The 7387-nt window shown below is 36.7% G+C and overlaps 1 pseudogene; it reads left to right on the top strand.

Moving 5' to 3' along the window:
* Positions 1-1300: 1300 nt before the first annotated feature.
* Positions 1301-2223, top strand: LOC100621039 (olfactory receptor 5K1-like; annotated as a pseudogene).
* The last annotated feature ends 5164 nt before the right edge of the window (positions 2224-7387 follow it).

Raw genomic sequence — 7387 nt, 5'->3', positions numbered from 1 at the left:
TGGAAAAACAAAACATACTCAAAATGGAATTCATATAATAAGACATAACACTCAATTGTACTAGTAGATCACTAAATAATGAGAGAAGTTAGCCTCTTAAAGAAAATTAAAATTGCTTTTCAAAAATGGATTAAGATTTAAAGGGTTTTCTATTTTTCTAAATGCTAGAAACCTTAAGTATAAAGGTAAACTTCATTTTATTAGCTTTGAATCCACTGCAACATACTTCAGAAAATCTTACATAATTTTCTTAGAAACATAAAAATAGATCATTCAACTCAGATAAGAAATACTAATTTTTTTATAATGTATAAATTACTGAAAATATTTGATATATAACATTGCATAGGTCTAAGGTTTTATAACATGTTGATTTGATACAATTGTAGATGATAATATAGTTCCAATTGCAGCATTAGCTAACACCCTATCATATCATGTAATTTCCATTTCTTCTTAGGGTGGGAATAATTGAGATCTAGTCTCTTAACAGTTTTGATGATTATAGTACCATATTATTTATATTCACCACAGTCGATCTCCCAGACTTATTTGCTTATTAGTTGCAAGTATGCACCATGAACACTCTCTCTCCTATATTCCGACATCTAGAGCCCCTGGTAACCTCTATTTAATCTATCATGAGTGAAGCAATTTACTTTCCCACCAAGATTTTCTCCCACATTCTCTATTCTCCACATACTAGGCGATATTGTTAACCTCTTGTCTTCTTGATGACAAGCACTCTGACATGTGTCAGGTAATACCTCATGGTTTTTACTGCATTTCTCTAAGGATTAGTGGTGCTGTACATCTTTTCATAGGTCTGTTGCCCACCTGGATAGCTTTTGTAAAAACATCTTTTCAGTTCTTCTGTCCATTTCTTAATCTGAATATTCGTACTTTTTTCATTGAGTTGTATGAGTTTTACATACTTTGGATAATAACATTAATTTTTAAAAATGATGAGTTTTGGTAATTCTCTTTGTAGAATCGTCTTCAGAATTAACACATTTAAAAATATTCTGTAAAATTATCCTTAATTCTTTTAAATTATGACTTTTGACAATCCTCTTTGTAGAATCGTCTTCAAAATGGACTCAATTTGTGGAAGTGGTGGCTAAGCATTTCTGTAAGGACCACCAAAGAAGTCATTAAGGAGCATTGGTCAGAAATCCAACAAGGGCAGAGGGAGAGCCTTATCTACTTGTGCATCCCACTTTCTCTCTGTCTCAATAATCCATATATTTTCCAAATTAGAATCTTATATCTCCATAGTTCCAGTCACAACAAATTAGCTATGACTTGGGATAACCACACTATGACAACAGAGTTTATCCTCACAGAATTGACAGATAACCCACAACTGAAGATTTTTCTGTTTCTCGTGTTCCTTACCATCTATCTGATCACCATGGTGGGAAACCTTGGTCTGGTGGCACTGATAGTTACAGAGCGTCATCTTCACACGCCAATGTACATCTTTCTGAGTAATCTTGCTCTGATGGATTCCTGTTGTTCTTGTGCCATTACCCCAAAGATGCTAGAGAATTTCTTCTCTAAGAGCAGAATTATTTCCCTGTATGAATGCATGGCACAATTTTATTTTTTCTGCTTTGCCAAAACTGCAGACTGCTTCCTCCTGGCAGCCATGGCCTATGATCGCTATATGGCCATCTGCAACCCACTGCAATACCATGCCATGATGTCCAAGAAATTATGCATTAAGATGATCACAGGAGCTTACATAGCTGGAAACCTGCACTCCATGATTCATGTCGGGCTTCTGTTTAGATTAACTTTCTGTGGGCATCATCAAATCCATCATTTTTTTGTGATATAGTTCCTTTAATCCGACTCTCCTGTGTTGACCCTTATATCAATGAATTCATGATGTTTATCTTGTCTGGGTCAGTTCAAACCTTCACTATTACCATAATAATGTCTTACCTTTGCATCCTTTTTATAATTTTCAACATGAAATCCAACAAGGGTAGAGGGAAAGCCTTATCTACATGTGCATCCCACTTTCTCTCTGTCTCAATATTCTATGGATGTCTTCTCTTCATGTACATTCGACCAAACTCAGTTAAAGAAGAAAATAAAGATATACCTGTTTCTGTTTTTTATACTATAGTGATTCCTTTATTAAACCCTTTTATCTATAGTCTAAGAAACAAAGCAGTATTAAAAGTCATGAAACAAATTATGAAGATGTCATAATATCCTGAAAATATAATTTCCTGTGTTCCATATTATTTAATTTGATTAATTATTTTTCAAAGTCAAGGAATACTGATAAGGTGTAAAATAACTACATTCTATATTAAAAATTATTAAAACATGATAGGTGTATGAGACAAACACATTCAGAAATGAGAGATTGTTTTAAAATATATGCCAAAATCTAATCTTATACATTCCATCCAGGAGCGAACTAAAATTTTGCCAGGGTGTAATTGTGTACAATAACAACTATTTGTTTCAGATTATAATGAGTTATAATTTTCAACCAATCCAACAAAGACTAGGAATAGAAATCAGTTACAGAAAGGTAGCCTCAGTTTTATATTGGTGGCAAATTTCTAAAATCCCAAGGCATAATCATTTGAAAACGCCCATATTCTGAGTTCCCATTTACCAGTCCTTTCTTGAGCAACGCCATGTGCCAAAAAAACTATAGGTTTCAATTTGATTCTCAGTTTTGAATTCATTCAAGAGATTAAGTTTATATATGAATTTATGGAGAATATATATTCCTAATAAGGAACATGCTCATCTTGAATATTAGACAACTTTCTCTCAGGTTCTCTCAAAGCGTTCTGAATATGTGGCCATTTATCAACCTGTAGTTGAAATTGATGTTATTCATTTTGAACACCCTATGATTGTACATGTTCATGTACTTTGACCGGTTTTCCATCATATATGACAGTGTGATCTCTGAATTTATTAATTAAAAAGTCTTTTTTCCTCTCATATTATTACTTGCCTTCCTTGCTATTACGAATATTAATAACCAGGACCGAACTACAATATTCAGTATTGATATATGCATAGCATTATGGCAGTCCACCATAGGAACATCTTTGTCTGCCCCGGGGCAAGCTCTCAGGCACCTTGGTGCCTCCTGCGAGGCCATAGTCAACGAATGCATACTACCACGGCCATCGTGGCCTCTGAGGTGGACAGAGCCTGCCACCATAAACGGTAGTGTGAACAGGCAGTGCCTGCAGCCCCAGTCACCTCAGGGATTATCACCGCCAAGGAGGGCCTTGCAAACAAGAGCCACCTGTTGCCCTCAGCCCCCTGGACATCCACACACCTTGCCATCGATGCTGGCAAGGGTCTGGGCATAGCCCACAGATCCCTGAGGGTAACTGTCAGTGCTCAGGACCCTGTAGCCAGGAGCAGCCTGTGCCCCCACCTCCCAGTGTGTCCTCACCACTACCAAAGGCCCAGCAAACAGGCACTGGCTATATGCACTGCTGATTGCATCATCCTGCTTGGAGCACATGCAGGTCATACCTGTGCACATCCACCATCCATGGGATTATGGGCTGCAAACACGGAGGAAACAGACAGCAAATATCAAAACCAAAAGCAGCCCTCACAGCCAAAACATACAAACTAAATACTAAACCCTCACAAGCTACCCAGGGACAATTCCACATGCAAATAACCCTCCAAGACCACAGCAGATTAAAAGAGGATTCTAAAGGTAGTAGGAGAAATAACAAAGAGTTGGTTCTAAGGGAACACCCACCCATAAGGCTCTGAGCCTATTTATTTACAGAAATGTTACAGGCCAGCCAGAAGAGAGTGGCATGATATATTCAAATTTCTACACTTGATCTCAGCCAAAAGCCTGAGAAGTGATATGTTCAAATTTCTAAAAGGGAAAAGTTTTCAGGCTAGACTATTCTACCCAGCAACATTAGCATTTAACATAGGAGAAATAAGGAAATTCTCTGACAAGCCAAAACTCAAAAGAATAAGCCATAATAAACCCATTCTAAAAGAAATACTGAAAGGTCTCCTCTAAACGGGAAGGAAGTAAGAATACACAGGATGAAGGAAATCACAATAGGAATGTAATCACTTAAATAAGCCAGTATAGACATCTAGCAGAAAAAAAAAACTATTTCTGAAAGCAATGATAAATAAGGGGACAGCAAAAGGATAACTGTCATGATGTAAAAAGGGATATCAAAATCATAAAATGTGGGGAAGGAAAGTAAGAAAATCTAGACTCTTTTTTTAGAATGTGTTTGAGCCTATATGACTCTCAGTCTAAAGCAAGCAGAGACAGGGAGGGGTTCACATATGTGAAAAAGTGGGTAGCCACAAGTCAAAACCAAATAATACATTCACAAAAACTAATAAGAACATGAGACACACACACCAAATAAAAGGAACTCATCCAACCAAAACAAGAAAAAGAAAGGAACAAGGGAAATTCATAGAATCAACAGAACACAAGCTTTCAAACACATGAATACATATCTATCAAAAATTACCTTAAATTTCAATGGACTGAATGCTCCAATCAAAAGACAAGACAGTGGAAGACTGGATTTAGGAGGGGAAAAAAAGCCTACAATAGGCTGCCTATAAAAGACTCACCATAGGGTAATGAAACATGTACATTGAAAGTGAGTGGATGGAAGAAGATATTTTATGTGAATGGAAAAGACAGGGAATCAGGAGCCTCAATATGCATATCAGAAAAAAACAGACTTTAAAAAGAAGGCCATAGAGAAAGAGAAAGAAGGACACTATTTTCTAGTACAAGTATTAACCCACAGAAAGAATATTATACTTATCAATATATATGCCCCTAATGTGGGAGCACACGAATACATACAACAAATATGAACAGGCATAAAAGTAGAAATTGATGGGGAATACAATAACAGTAGGAGATTTTAACACCTCACTCATATCAATGGACATTTCTTCTAGACAGAAGTCAATAAGACAACAGAGATCCTAAATGACACAACAGAACAATTATAATTAAGTGATATTTTCAGGACATTACATCCAAAATAAATGAAGACCAAAAAGCCAGAATATACATTCTTTTCAAGTGCACATGGAATATTCTCTGGATTGACCACACCCTGGGGCACAAAACTAACCTAAACCAATCTAAGAATACAGAAATTATTTCAAGCTTCTTCCCTAACCATAACGGCATGAAACTAGAAATTAACAGCAGGAGAAGAAATGCAAAATACCTGACAGCATGGAGACTAAACAACATGCTACTAAGAAATCAATGGGGCAATGAGGAAATCAAGAAGGAAATTAAAAATACCTTGATACAAATGACAATGAAAACACACCATTCAAAAGAGATGGGATGCCTCAAAAGGCATTCTTAGAGGGAAGATCGTAGTGATGTAAGCCTTCCTCAACAAAGAAAAACATCTCAAAGCAATAACTTAAACTACCACCAAAAAAAAAAAAAAAATAGAAAAATACAAGCAAATCCTAAGGTCAGCAGAAGGAAGGAAATAATAGGGTCTAAAGATCAGAGATGGAGTCAAAACAGTAGGGATTCAAAAGCAACAGAAACAGATCATTACAATCAAGAGCTGGTTCTCTGAGTGGGTAAACAAACCTGAAATACATCAGGCAAGATGCACCAAGAGGAGAGAGTGAGGACCCAAATTAAAAAAAAATAAGAAGTGAGAAACTATAAATCTAACAGATAGTGTAGAAATATAAAATAATCAGAGAACACTAGGAACAATTGTATATGCCAACAAATTTGACAACCCAGAAGAAATGGACAATTTTGGTCTCAAGGCACATGCTAGACAAAGTGAATTTAATAAACATAGACAGAATATTCCATCTAAAAGAAACAGAATACACATCCTCAAGTACACATAAAATACTCTCCAAGAGAGATCACATGTTGGTCCATAAAATAATTACCAATATACTAAAGAACACTGGGAAAAAAAAAACATGGAAAACTTCTCATACTGCAATGGTATGAGGTCAGTTGTAAGAAAACTGGAAAATTCATACATATAAGGGGGGATTAAACAACATGCTACTTAATAGCCCAGGTGACAGAGAAGTAATCAATAGGAAATTTAAAAATCCTTTGGGATAAAAATGGGAGTGCATCATGTTACAAAAAAGGAGTTATAGCATAACTATGATTACGAAATGCAACAAGCATATACTAAGAACGAAGTACATTGTGATAAATGCCTATATGAATGTACAAGAAAGACAGCAAATAAATGCCCTAGCTGCGCAACTCAAAGAAATAGAGAAAGAAGAAGCAATAGTGTTCAATGTCATTGGAAGCAGAGAAAAATAAAAAAGAACATAAAGACTAGAAAAACCATAACAACATGAGTGAAAATGTGCTGACTTTGATAAAGAATATGCAAAACTGACAAATCACTAGATAAACTAAGAAAAAAATGATAGGACTCAAAGTGAGAAATGAGAGAAACTGACACCAGAGAAATACACAGGAACATAAGCGAACATAGTGAAGAGTTATATGGCAATAAATTGGAAATCTAGAGGAAATGGATAAATTTGCAGAAACATACACCTTCCCAAGACTGGACCAGGAAGAAATAGAAATTTGGAACAGAATGACTACTAGGAATAGACTGAGTCAGTAATAAAAAAACAACCATGAAACAAATCCAGGATGAGATGGTTACACTGGTGAAGTTCTCATATTAAAGAAAATTAATACCAATCCTAGAGGGAGATCAAGACCATAGAGTAAGAGGATGTGGAACTCACCTCTCCCAATGAACACATAAAAATACATATCTATATGGGGAAAACTTCTCCTTGAAAACTAACTGGAAAATGGCATGATGGTCCCTGTAAAGCCAAGGCATTAAGGAAGACACCCACTTATTGGACAAGAAGGAAATAAAAGTGATTAGTTTGGAATCTCTACCCTGGGAGGAGATTCTTACTAAAAGGGAAATTTACTGGGTAGACATCCACCCTTAGGATTCAATGAGCCAAATATCTGATTGGGCATCCTGGTCTCGAGGCTCTATGTGGAGGATACAAGCCACCCTTTGCTGGCTGGAAATTCCCTGGGACAAAAAGCAATGCTTTAGAAGCCTGGATATTGCTCATGAGCAGAACACTTGTGCTGACTAACACCTGACATGGGGAACTGAGAGGTCTTCTCCACTCACTGTCAGGTTTCCCGTGATTGGCTGGCCACGTAGCCCTGACTGAGCCAAGTGAAAACTGCAGCCTTACTTCCATCACTTCACTTTGCAGAACTGGATCTAGGGCAACAAGGACCATGAAAAACACTTGACTGTCGGATGTAAATGCAAGCTGGTGCTGGGCAGAGCCCAGGCGGGCCAGTGTTGCC

Source organism: Sus scrofa, chromosome 13 (assembly GCF_054392235.1).
Source record: "Sus scrofa isolate SSC_HxYL_T2T_F1_AM1 chromosome 13, Sscrofa_HxYL_maternal_Yorkshire_Landrace_v2.0, whole genome shotgun sequence".
Taxonomy (NCBI): Eukaryota; Metazoa; Chordata; class Mammalia; order Artiodactyla; family Suidae; genus Sus; species Sus scrofa.
Note: the sequence above shows the minus strand (reverse complement) of the source record. Positions and strands in the feature narration are given on the sequence as shown.